Genomic DNA, 12,330 nt, shown 5'->3' with positions numbered 1-12,330 from the left:
TTTATTTTCCCACACAAGACCTCAACATCTCTAACAATCCCAAGTGGTGTGATGGTGTCTCTATTAGCAAGTTTAATAGTAACATCTATATGTCTTCTATTTCAGCGAGTGCTATGCCATTCATAATTTCTTGATATAAGGTAAAACGAATAGCACTCACGCTAGCACCTATGTCGCATAAACCATGGTAACACTGATCTCCTATTTTAACTGAGACAACGGGCATGCCAACAACGGGTCTATGTTTATCTTTTTCATCGGGTTTGGCAATTCTCACTACACCACGACACTCAAAACAGCATCAAACAATGTGTCGGCATAGGTAACCTAAGGCGACACATTTAGTGTCGGCAAAGACTTTTGCCGATAGAAAGGAGCTGTCGCCTATAGTCCTGCCGGTATAGGTCTTTCCCGACAGATAAATCTTCGCCGACACATGCTGTGACAGGCTTGGTGAGGTCTACGCCGACAAACATTTGTATGCCGATAGACAATGCTATGCCGACAGATCATGTGACTGTGTGCTATGCCGATAGATACTATGAAACCCATTGCTATGCCGATAGTTTATCTGTCAACGTGCTATGCTGACAGATAGTGCGACGCTCAATAGTTTCGCCGACACATTTGCTGCGAGCGTTCAATGTTTCAGCACAGATGCAAATGCACCATATTTTAACATGAAATTACATTCACAATATTCTATTTATGTTCAGTGTGCAATACATATACAAACAAAACACACTCTTCGATTCATCACAAGATACCATTTGATTAATACATTCATTCAAGCATGTATACAAGATTCATTAGTTTGCTACACTCAAGTCAGCTACAACCAATAAGGAAATAAGTAAGTCGACATAAAAGACGTGGTCTATTACAAAATATGATGGCTAAGCTCCTAAGAGACCCAATTGTTCGATCACTTGACTACTACAAGATATTAAGGAAGAGACCAAATCTCTTCGATCACCGAGCTGACATCAACTTCCATATCCACAAAATGTGTCAAACATGTTATGAACAAAACCGATCATCAGAACATCTTGAATCAACATGTGGACGTGCCATTGTCACTGCAAAAGAACTTAAACGCTTGAGCAATCTTAGAAATGAGAATTTGTTCAAATTTGTGAGTTGCCCTTGATCCCAAAGATCTAAAAATAGAAGATGTACTACAAATAGTTTGTTACAGAAAATATCCTTAACAAAGCATCAACAAAAGTCAGGCTAGCAACTAGCATATCACATGCCTTAATAGAAAATTATGCACACATTGACTTAGATCTGTTAAAAGGCATAACGAATAAGGTTCTTATTGTAACTTTACAGATTTGTATTTGAAGTTCCTCAACCAGCAAATAATCAGATATGCACTTGTACATGTACCGGCAGTCATATAGGTGGTAGCAGGAAGTGCACTTGGTGAAAAAAAAGCCATTTCGAAAACCATATGCTTGCACATGCATCCTGGTTCAACGGATGCACTCTAGTTAGGCATTGTATAGTGTGAGTAATTGCTAGGATGAACTTCACACAATTTATAATAAAATCATGCCTGCCATTTACTATGTGCTCTGAGTTCATCTATAGTCCATTTAATTACTACATGCGCCCAGTTCATCTACAAGCCACTAAACTATTAACAGACCTAGCATAATTATTGATATCCACTAGTAAGAAAATCTGATTTAGAATCTAAACTCAGATGAATCTATTTAGAAAATGTAAGAAAGATACCTAGCAAGTAAATGGTGTTACATCTTCCATCACGACAAGAAAAGAATGGCTAGAAAGCTAGTACCTTGTTCATTACTTGCTTTTACCCTCGAGGACCTTATATAAGTTGATAGTGTGCCATCATGATTTACCACATCTTAGTGCCTGTATTTAACCAATGAGTCTTTTCAGTTACAGATGTCTATACTACAATTATTCTAAATTTGTAACATCATTAAAGATTGAAGTATAAGAAATTGCCCAATACTAAGAACACCTTCAAAATGCAGAGAGATTTGTGCAAATGGTATTAAGAGAGATAGGCTATATAAAAGAAGTTACATAGTGAACAAGGTAAAATAGGTTGGCAACTTGGCATATACCAGCTTCTATAAAAAAAGGAATGCAATGTAGTTGTTAAACATGTCGTTTATACTGACCTAACTAGTGAAAATTATGTGCACCAGTTTAAGGCGAACATCTCAGAAGTATAAAATAAATGGGACTCATTGCTAGCAGTAAAACAAAATCAAGTATATGCATAGTGTAGGGATGACTCAGTTGGAATAAGGCATGACTCAAGTTTGGTGCACAAATCAGTATTTACAATGAAAAAGCGGATAAAATAGATCCTTAAAGAATAGGACCTCCTACCTAAATATATATAGAAGTCCGCGGGAAATTTTGATGTGCATGTTTATCGATGAAACCTTGTTACGAAGCTGTATTTGGTCTGGCCACACGGTGAGAAGGAAGATGTTCCCATGACATGGTTTGTGATGTGATGTTGCTCGATGAGCTTGATGATGCCATTCGCAGGACTGTTCTTCTCGATCACCAGCATTTCAGCTTGCATCTGTAAGTTGATTTTTTGTTTCTTTTTGTGAATCGACGAGAAGTGAATATCTGCAGCATGATGTTGAGAATGGAATTGGTTAAGCTGACCTTGAGAGAAACTGCACAGAAATGGAGGTAGTGGTTTAAAAGTGTGTTCATCCCCTCCTCCTCGGTCTTCCTGTATGCCTTGAGCTCCTGAAGCTGGCTTGGATCAACCTTTCATATTCCTGCGGCACGAGAGTTGAATCCATTAGTTGATAGATAGATAGATAGATAGAAGCACGTGGCTAAAATTCCGAAACAGAAGTAGCATCAATACAAGTACAAAAAACAAAAAACATTTAATTGGTGTATCATTAATTACTTTGTTGTGCAAATTAATTGGCAGAGTTTGGAGCTTTTACGGATCATGATTCTGTGGGCGGGTTGATGGACATGCAGCAGGACAAAAAAAGAAGGTAACATTAGCCCCTCCCTCGGCAGCCTCGCGCTCAGAGGAAAGGAGCTCAACATAGCCACATTAGCAACAGATCCGGTGACCCTACTGGATCCGATTGGAGGAGTAGAGCATGGAGACGGCGACGCACATGGAGGAGTGGATGAGGATGAATATCATGGAGTATAATTCAAATAAGACACACCATGGACACCTTGCCAGAGAAGAGCCTAAATCGTTGCCACATGGTGACTAGACGAATTAAATAAGTATAACGAGTTGTCTTCATAGAAAATTAGAGAGGTTGATCACAATCGCCTACCATATATGTTTGTACCATTCTTTAATAGTATCCATGTACAAATCAGCCAAGCACCACCCACGAAAGACATGGCCTTATCCAGCGACACATACGAGTTATAGGTTGGTCCTGTCATGGAAGTTCAAAATAAGCAAACAACAAAGATAAGCCAAACTGTTGTAGGAAAATATATTTGGCTACAACACAAAAAATGTATCATTTCAGTTTCAGATGTTTGTACTGTAATTATTTTAAATTTGCAACATGAGCAAGGGTTCAAGTGTATTTTTTTTTTTGGAACTACAAGCTAATGGTAAACAATATGTTTCATTCAAAACAAGGGTAATGATGGAATAATTAAGATGACCATTTGCACAAATAGGGCAAGGTCAATCAATAAGTTCAGTCTGTTCCTATCAATATAGAGACTGCAATGAAAACATGATAAGAAAAACTAATATCCAATGATGCTTAATGAATACTATTCTGACCTCATGAAGGCGTTGACCAAGCTTCAGAAGCCTCTTGTGGAGTTTTCCCTCTGTACATAGATTCAATTGAAGACACTGCAGAGATGATATTATTCAGTTCAACGCTAAACCAGGAAGATCTCATGGGTCACACAATCATGAGGAATCACATAAAAGAATAACCCATGATTAAACTTACCTACAGGATGCAACGGTTAGATGCAAAGGAGGGCATGACAAGGGGGAATAGGAGATCCATCACCCGAGGTGGAAGAGGGACGGCTGGGTGGCACCTCGGGATGCAGGGGGTTGTGCGGCTCCTTGGCTGTGGATGGAAGCACCACGCGGTGGAAGGAAGCTTTGGGGGCCACTAACGGCAGTTGGAGAAGCAACGGCGCAAATTGGTAAGCAGGTCGGCCGTCGCCAGGGCGACACGTCGGGATGCACCATGGGCTGGGCAAGAGCTTCCGGTGGTGGCGTGGCGCCGCCGGCGGTGGAGGCGCAGCGGCGTGACCGAATCGGCAGATGCGGCATCGGTCGTGGGATGAGCTGACGATGGGGCGTCACCTCAGGCTGCTGCTGGTGGGGCTGCACCACGGGCTGGACGGGAGCTTCGGGTGGCACGCGCGACGGTGGGACGCGCAGTGGCATGACCGAATCGACGGAAATGAAGGGTGGCGGCGGCTGGTGGGCGATTTAGGTTTAGGTTTAGGTTTGCGTGGCCAGGGTGAGATAGCGTGCTTGTGTCGCGGCTGGGATTTGGGCCTCTCGCACGCTCGGCTGCATCCTCTCAATACATGGGCTGCGGCCCACGCATGGAAACTGGTGGGCTGGATGTGACAAACGCCGACACTTTTTTCGTTGAAGAGCATCGCCGACACATAATTGATACATCTCCAACGTATCTATAATTTTTGATTGTTCCATGCTATATTATATTCTGTTTTGGACATTATTGGGCTTTATTATACACTTTTATATTATTTTGGGACTAACCTATTAACCGGAGGCCCAGCCCAGAATTGTTGTTTTTTGCCTATTTCAGAGTTTCGCAAAAAAGAATATCAAACGGAGTCCAAACGGAATGAAACCTTCGGGAACGTGATTTTCGGAACGAATGTGATCCAGAGGACTTCGACCCTACGTTAAGACATCAACCAGGAGGGCACGAGGTAGGGGGGCGCGCCTACCCCCCAGGCGCGCCCTCCACCCTCGTGGGCCCCACGTTGCTCCACCGACGTACTCCTTCCTCCTACGTACCCCCAAACTACCAGATACGGAGCCAAAAACCTAATTCCACCGCCGCAACCTTCTGTACCTGTGAGATCCCATCTTGGGGCCTTTTCCGGAGCTCCGCCGGAGGGGGCATCGATCATGGAGGGCTTCTACATCAACACCATAGCCTCTCCGATGATGTGTGAGTAATTTACCTCAGACCTTCGGGTCCATAGTTATTAGCTAGATGGCTTCTTCTCTCTTTTTGGATCTCAATACAATGTTCTCCCCCTCTCTCGTGGAGATCTATTTGATGTAATCTTCTTTTGCGGTGTGTTTGTTTAGACCGACGAATTGTGGGTTTATGATCAAGTTTATCTATGAACAATATTTGAATCTTCTCTGAATTCTTTTATGTATGATTGGTTATCTTTGCAAGTCTCTTCGAATTATCAGTTTGGTTTGGCCTACTAGATTGATCTTTCTTGCAATGGGAGAAGTGCTTACCTTTGGGTTCAATCTTGCGGTGTCCTTTCCCAGTGACAGTAGGGGCAGCAAGGCACGTATTGTATTGTTGCCATCGAGGATAACAAGATGGGGTTTATATCATATTGCATGAGTTTATCCCTCTACATCATGTCATCTTGCTTAAAGCGTTACTCTGTTCTTATGAACTTAATACTCTAGATGCATGCTGGATAGCGGTCGATGTGTGGAGTAATAGTAGTAGATGTAGGCAGGAGTCGGTGTAGTTGTCTCGGACGTGATGCCTATATACATGATCATACCTAGATATTCTCATAACTATGCTCAATTCTATCAATTGCTCAACAGTAATTTGTTCACCCACCGTAATATTTATGCTCTTGAGAGAAGCCACTAGTGAAACCTATGGCCCCTGGGTCTACTTTCCATCATATTAATCTTCCAACACTTAGTTATTTTTATTGCCCTCTATTTTACTTTGCATCTTTATCATAAAAATACCAAAAATATTATCTTATCATTTCTATCAGATCTCACTCTCGTAAGTGGCCGCGTAGGGATTGACAACCCCTTATCGCGTTGGTTGCGAGGATTTATTTGTTTGTGTTGGTGCGAGGGACTCGTGCGTGGCCTCCTATTGGATTGATACATTGGTTCTCAAAAACTGAGGGAAATACTTACGCTGCTTTACTGCATCACCCTTTCATCTTCAAGGAAAAACCAACGCAGTGCTCAAGAGGTAGCAAGAAGGATTTCTGGCGCCTTTGTCGGGGAGGCTTACGCAAGGTTAAGTCAAGATTTGGACTCCCGACAACGAGCCATTTCTGGCGCCGTTGCCGGGGAGTCTACACAAAAGTCAACATACCAAGTACCCATCACAAACCCTTATCTCCCGCATTATTTGCCATTTGCCTCTCGTTTTCCTCTCCCCCACTTCACCCTTGCCGTTTTATTTGCCCTCTCTTTTCCGTTCGCTTCTTTTTTGTTTGCTTCTTGTTTGCTCGTGTGTTGGATTGCTTGCTTGTCACGATGGCTCAAGATAATACTAAATTGTGTGACTTCACCAATACCAACAACAATGATTTCCTTAGTACTCCGATTGCTCCTCTTACCGATACTGAATCTTGTGAAATCAATACTGCTTTATTGAATCTTGTCATGAAAGATCAATTCGCCGGCCTTCCTAGTGAAGATGCCGCTACCCATCTAAATAGTTTCGTTGATTTGTGTGATATGCAAAAGAAGAAAGATGTGGACAATGATATTGTTAAATTGAAGCTATTTCGTTTTTCGCTTAGAGATCGTGCTAAAGCTTGGTTTTCGTCTTTGCCTAAAAATAGTATTGATTCTTGGAATAAGTGCAAAGATGCTTTTATCTCTAAGTATTTTCCTCCCGCTAAGATTATCTCTCTTAGAAACGATATTATGAATTTTAAGCAACTTGATCATGAACATGTTGCACAAGCTTGGGAGAGGATGAAATTAATGATACGTAATTGCCCTACGCATGGTTTGAATTTGTGGATGATTATACAAAAAATTTATGCCGGATTGAATTTTGCTTCTAGAAATCTTTTAGATTCAGCCGCGGGAGGCACTTTTATGGAAATCACTTTAGGAGAAGCTACTAAACTCCTAGATAATATTATGGTTAATTATTCTCAATGGCACACTGAAAGATCTACTAATAAAAAAGTGCATGCGATAGAAGAAATTAATGTTTTGAGTGGAGAGATGGATGGACTTATGAAATTGTTTGCTAATAAAAATGTTTCTTCCGATCCTAATGATATGCCTTTGTCTACTTTGATTGAGAATAATAATGAATCTATGGATGTGAATTTTGTTGGTAGGAATAATTTTGGTAACAACGCGTATAGAGGAAACTTTAATCCTAGGCCGTACCCTAGTAATTCCTCTAATAATTATGGTAATTCCTACAACAATTCTTATGGAAATTTTAATAATATACCCTCTGAATTTGAGACTAGTGTTAAAGAATTTATAAATTCGCAAAAGAATTTCAATGCTTTGCTTGAAGAAAAGTTGCCTAAGATTGATGAATTGGCTAGGAACGTTGATAGAATTTCTCTTGATGTTGATTCTTTGAAACTTAGATCTATTCCACCTAAGCATGATATCAATGAGTCTCTCAAATCCATGAGAATTTCCATTGATGAGTGCAAAAAAAGAACCGCTAGGATGCGTGCTAAGAAAGATTGTTTTGTGAAAGCGTGTTCTTCTAGTTTATATGAAAATAAAGATGAAGATCTAAAAGTTATTGATGTGTCTCCTCTTAAATCTTTGTTTTGCAATATGAATCTTGATAATGATGATATTGAACATGATCCACCTTTACCTAGAAGGCGTTCAAAAAATTTGGAGTTTTTAGATCTTGATACTAAAATTGATAAAAGTGGGAATGAAGAGGTCAAAACTCTAGATATTAATGAACCCACTATTTTGGATTTCAAGGAATTTAATTATGATAATTGTTCTTTAATAGATTGTATTTCCTTATTGCAATCCGTGCTAAATTCTCCTCATGCTTATAGTCAAAATAAAGCCTTTACCAAACATATCGTTCATGCTTTGATGCAATCTTATGAAGAAAAACTTGAGTTGGAAGTTTCTATCCCTAGAAAAATTTATGATGAATGGGAACCTACTATTAAAATTAAAATTAAAGATCATGAATGCTATGCTTTGTGTGATTTGGGTGCTAGTGTTTCCACGATTCCAAAAACTTTATGCGATTTACTAGGTTTTCGTGAATTTGATGATTGCTCTCTAAACTTGCACCTTGCGGATTCCACTATTAAGAAACCTATGGGAAGAATTAATGATGTTCTTATTGTTGCAAATAGGAACTATGTGCCCGTAGATTTTATTGTTCTTGACATAGATTGCAATCCTTCGTGTCTTATTATTCTTGGTAGACCTTTCCTTAGATCGATTGGTGCAATTATTGATATGAAGGAAGGGAATATTAGATTCCAATTTCAGTTAAGGAAAGGCATGGAACACTTCCCTAGAAAGAAAATAAAATTACCTTATGAATCTATTATGAGAGCCACTTATGGATTGCCTACCAAAGATGGCAATACCTAGATCTATCATTGCTATTATGCCTAGCTAGGGGCGTTAAACGATAGCTCTTGTTGGGAGGCAACCCAATTCTATTTTTAGTTTTTTGCTTTTTGCTTCTGTTTAGGAATAAATATTCGATCTAGCCTCTGGTTAGATTTGTTTTTATGTTTTAATTAGTGTTTGTGCCAAGTTTAACCTATAGGATCTTCTTGGATGATAGTTATTTGATCTTGCTGAAAATTCCAGAAACTTTCTGTTCACGAAAATAATTGTTAAAAATCAACAGAACGTGACAAAATATTTATTCCAATTGCTGCTGATCAATAAACAAATTGTCTAGTTCTTCCTATTTTGGTAGATTTTTTGGAGTTCCAGAAGTTTGCGTTAGTTACAGATTGCTACAGACTGTTTTGTTTTTGACAGATTCTGTTTTTTCGTGAGTTGTTTGCTTATTTTGATGAATCTATGTCTAGTAAAATAGTTTATAAACCATAGAGAAGTTGTAATACAGTAGGTTTAACACCAATATAAATAAATAATGAGTTCATTACGGTACCTTGAAGTGGTCTTTTGTTTTCTTGCGCTAACGGAGCTCACGAGATTTTCTGCTGAGTTTTGTGTTGTGAAGTTTTCATGTTTTGGGTGAAAGATTTGATGGATTATGGAACAAGGCGTGGAAAGAGCCTAAGATTGGGGATGCCCATGGCACCCCAAGATAATCTAAGGACACCTAAAATCCAAAGCTTGGGGATTCCCCAGAAGGCATCCCCTCTTTCGTCTACTTCCATCGGTAACGTTACTTGGAGCTATATTTTTATTCACCACATGATATGTGTTTTGCTTGGAGCGTCTTGTACTATTTGAGTCTTTATTTGTTAGTTTACCACAATCATCTTTGCTGTACACACCTTTTGAGAGAGACACACATGATTCGGAAATTATTAGAATATTCTATGTGCTTCACTTATATCTTTTGAGTTATATAGTTTTTGCTCTAGTACTTCACTTATATCTTTTAGAGCACGGTGGTGGTTTTGTTTTATAGAAATTATTATTCTCTCATACTTCACTTAGAGTATTTTGAGAGTCTTAAACAGAATGGTAATTTTCTTAAATAATCCTAATATGCTAGGTATTCAAGATTAGTAAAAACTTTCTTATGAGTGTGTAGAATACTAAGAGAAGTTTGATGCTTGATGATTTTTTTGAGACATGGAGGTAGTGATATCAAAGTTGTGCTAGTTTAGTAGTTGTGAATTTGAGAAATACTTGTGTTGAAGTTTGCAAGTCCCGTAGCATGCAAGTATGGTAAACGTTATGTAACAAATTTGAAACATGAGGTGCTCTTTGATTGTCCTCCTTATGAGTGGCGGTCGGGGACGAGCGATGGTCTTTTCCTACCAATCTATCACCCTAGGAGCATGCTCGTAGTGCTTGGTTTTTGATGACTTGTAGATTTTTGCAATAAGTATGTGAGTTCTTTATGACTAATGTTGAGTCCATGGATTATACGCACTCTCACCTTTCCAACATTGCTAGCCTCTTCGGTACCGTGCATTGCCCTTTCTCACATTGAGAGTTGGTGCAAACTTCGCCGGTGCATCCCAACCTCGTGATATGATACGCTCTTTCACACATAAACCTCCTTATATGTTCCTCAAAACAGCCACCATACCTACCTATTATGGCATTTCCATAGCCATTCCGAGATATATTGCCATGCAACTTTCCACCATTCCGTTTATCATGACACGTTCATCATTGTCATATTGCTTTGCATGATCATGTAGTTGACATCGTATTTGTGGCAAAGCCACCGTTCATAATTTTCATACATGTCACTCTTGGTTCATTGCATATCCCGGTACACCGCCGGAGGCATTCATATAGAGTCATACTTTGTTCTAGTATCGAGTTGTAATCATTGAGTTGTAAATAAATAGAAGTGTGATGATCATCATTTTCTAGAGCATTGTCCCAAGTGAGAAAAAAAGAGAAAGGCCATAAAAAAAGAAGAAGGCCCAAAAAATGAGAGAAAAAGAGAGAAGGGACAATGTTACTATCCTTTTTACCACACTTGTGCTTCAAACTAGCACCATAATCTTCATGATAGAGAGTCTCTTGTTTTGTCACTTTCATATACTAGTGGGAATTTTTCATTATAGAACTTGGCTTGTATATTCCAACAATGGGCTTCCTCAAATGCCCTAGGTCTTCGTGAGCAAGCAAGTTGGATGCACACCCACTTAGTTTCTTTTGTTGAGCTTTCATATATTCATAGCTCTAGTGCATTCATTGCATGGCAATCCCTACTCCTTGCATTAACATCAATCGATGGGAATCTCCATAGCTCATTGATTAGCCTCGTTGATGTGAGACTTTCTCCCTTTTTTGTCTTCTCCACATAACCCCCATCATTATATTCTATTCCACCCATAGTGCTATATCCATGGCTCACGCTCATGTATTGCGTGAAGGTTGAAAAAGTTTGAGATTACTAAAGTATGAAACAATTGCTTGGCTTGTCCTCGGGGTTATACACTTTTATATTATTTTTGGGACTAACCTATCAACCGGAGGCCCAGCCCAGAATTGTTTTTTTGCCTATTTCAGAGTTTCGCAGAAAAAAAATATCAAACGGAGTCCAAACGGAATGAAACCTTCGGGAACGTGATTTTCGGAACGAACGTGATCTAGAGGACTTGGACCCTACGTCAAGACATCAACCAGGAGGGCACGAGGTAGGGGGCGCGCCAACCCCCCCCCCCCCAGGCACGCCCTCCACCCTCGTGGGCCCCACGTTGCTCCACCGACGTACTCCTTCCAACTATATATACCTATGTACCCCCAAACTACCAGATACGGAGCCAAAAACCTAATTCCACCGCCGCAACCTTCTGTACCCATGAGATCCCATCTTGGGGCCTTTTCCGGAGCTCCGCCGGAGGGGGCATCGACCATGGAGGGCTTCTACATCAACACAATAACCTCTCCGATGATGTGTGAGTAGTTTACCTCAGACCTTCGGGTCCATAGTTATTAGCTAGATGGCTTCTTCTCTCTTTTTGGATCTCAATACAATGTTCTCCCCCTCTCTCGTGGAGATCTATTTGATGTAATCTTCTTTTGCGGTGTGTTTGTTGAGACCGATGAATTGTGGGTTTATGATCAAGTTTATCTATGAACAATATTTGAATCTTCTCTGAATTCTTTTATGTATGATTGGTTATCTTTGCAAGTCTCTTCGAATTATCAGTTTGGTTTGGCCTACTAGATTGATCTTTCTTGCAATGGGAAAAGTGCTTAGCTTTGGGTTCAATCTTGCGGTGTCCTTTCCCAGTGACAGTAGGGGCAACAAGGCATGTATTGTATTGTTGCCATCGAGAATAACGAGATGGGGTTTATATCATATTGCATGAGTTTACCCCTCTACATCATGTCATCTTGCTTAAAGCGTTACTCTGTTCTTATGAACTTAATACTCTAGATGCATGCTGGATAGCGGTCGATGTGTGGAGTAATAGTAGTAGATGTAGGCAGGAGTCGGTGTAGTTGTCTCGGACGTGATGCCTATATACATGATCATACCTAGATATTCTCATAACTATGCTCAATTCTGTCAATTGCTCAACAGTAATTTGTTCACCCACCGTAATATTTATGCTCTTGAGAGAAGCCACTAGTGAAACCTATGGCTCCCGGGTCTATTTTCCATCATATTAATCTTCCAACACTTAGTTATTTTTATTGCCCTCTATTTTACTTTGCATCTT

The 12,330-nt window shown here is 39.9% G+C and overlaps 1 long non-coding RNA gene across 1 annotated transcript; it reads right to left on the bottom strand.

Moving 5' to 3' along the window:
* Positions 1-752: 752 nt before the first annotated feature.
* LOC123144769 (uncharacterized) lies at positions 753-4,503 on the bottom strand. The gene is made up of 7 exons (XR_006471925.1): positions 3,966-4,503; positions 3,788-3,862; positions 3,318-3,425; positions 2,668-2,786; positions 2,377-2,578; positions 1,808-1,887; positions 753-1,079 (listed from the first exon to the last, which is right to left on the bottom strand). It is a non-coding gene; the product is annotated as an uncharacterized lncRNA (long non-coding RNA).
* Between the last annotated feature and the right edge of the window lie 7,827 nt (positions 4,504-12,330).

The sequence above is a fragment of the Triticum aestivum genome, chromosome 6D, assembly GCF_018294505.1.
Source record: "Triticum aestivum cultivar Chinese Spring chromosome 6D, IWGSC CS RefSeq v2.1, whole genome shotgun sequence".
NCBI classification, from domain to species: domain Eukaryota; kingdom Viridiplantae; phylum Streptophyta; class Magnoliopsida; order Poales; family Poaceae; genus Triticum; species Triticum aestivum.
This window is presented reverse-complemented; position numbering and strand designations above follow the sequence as displayed.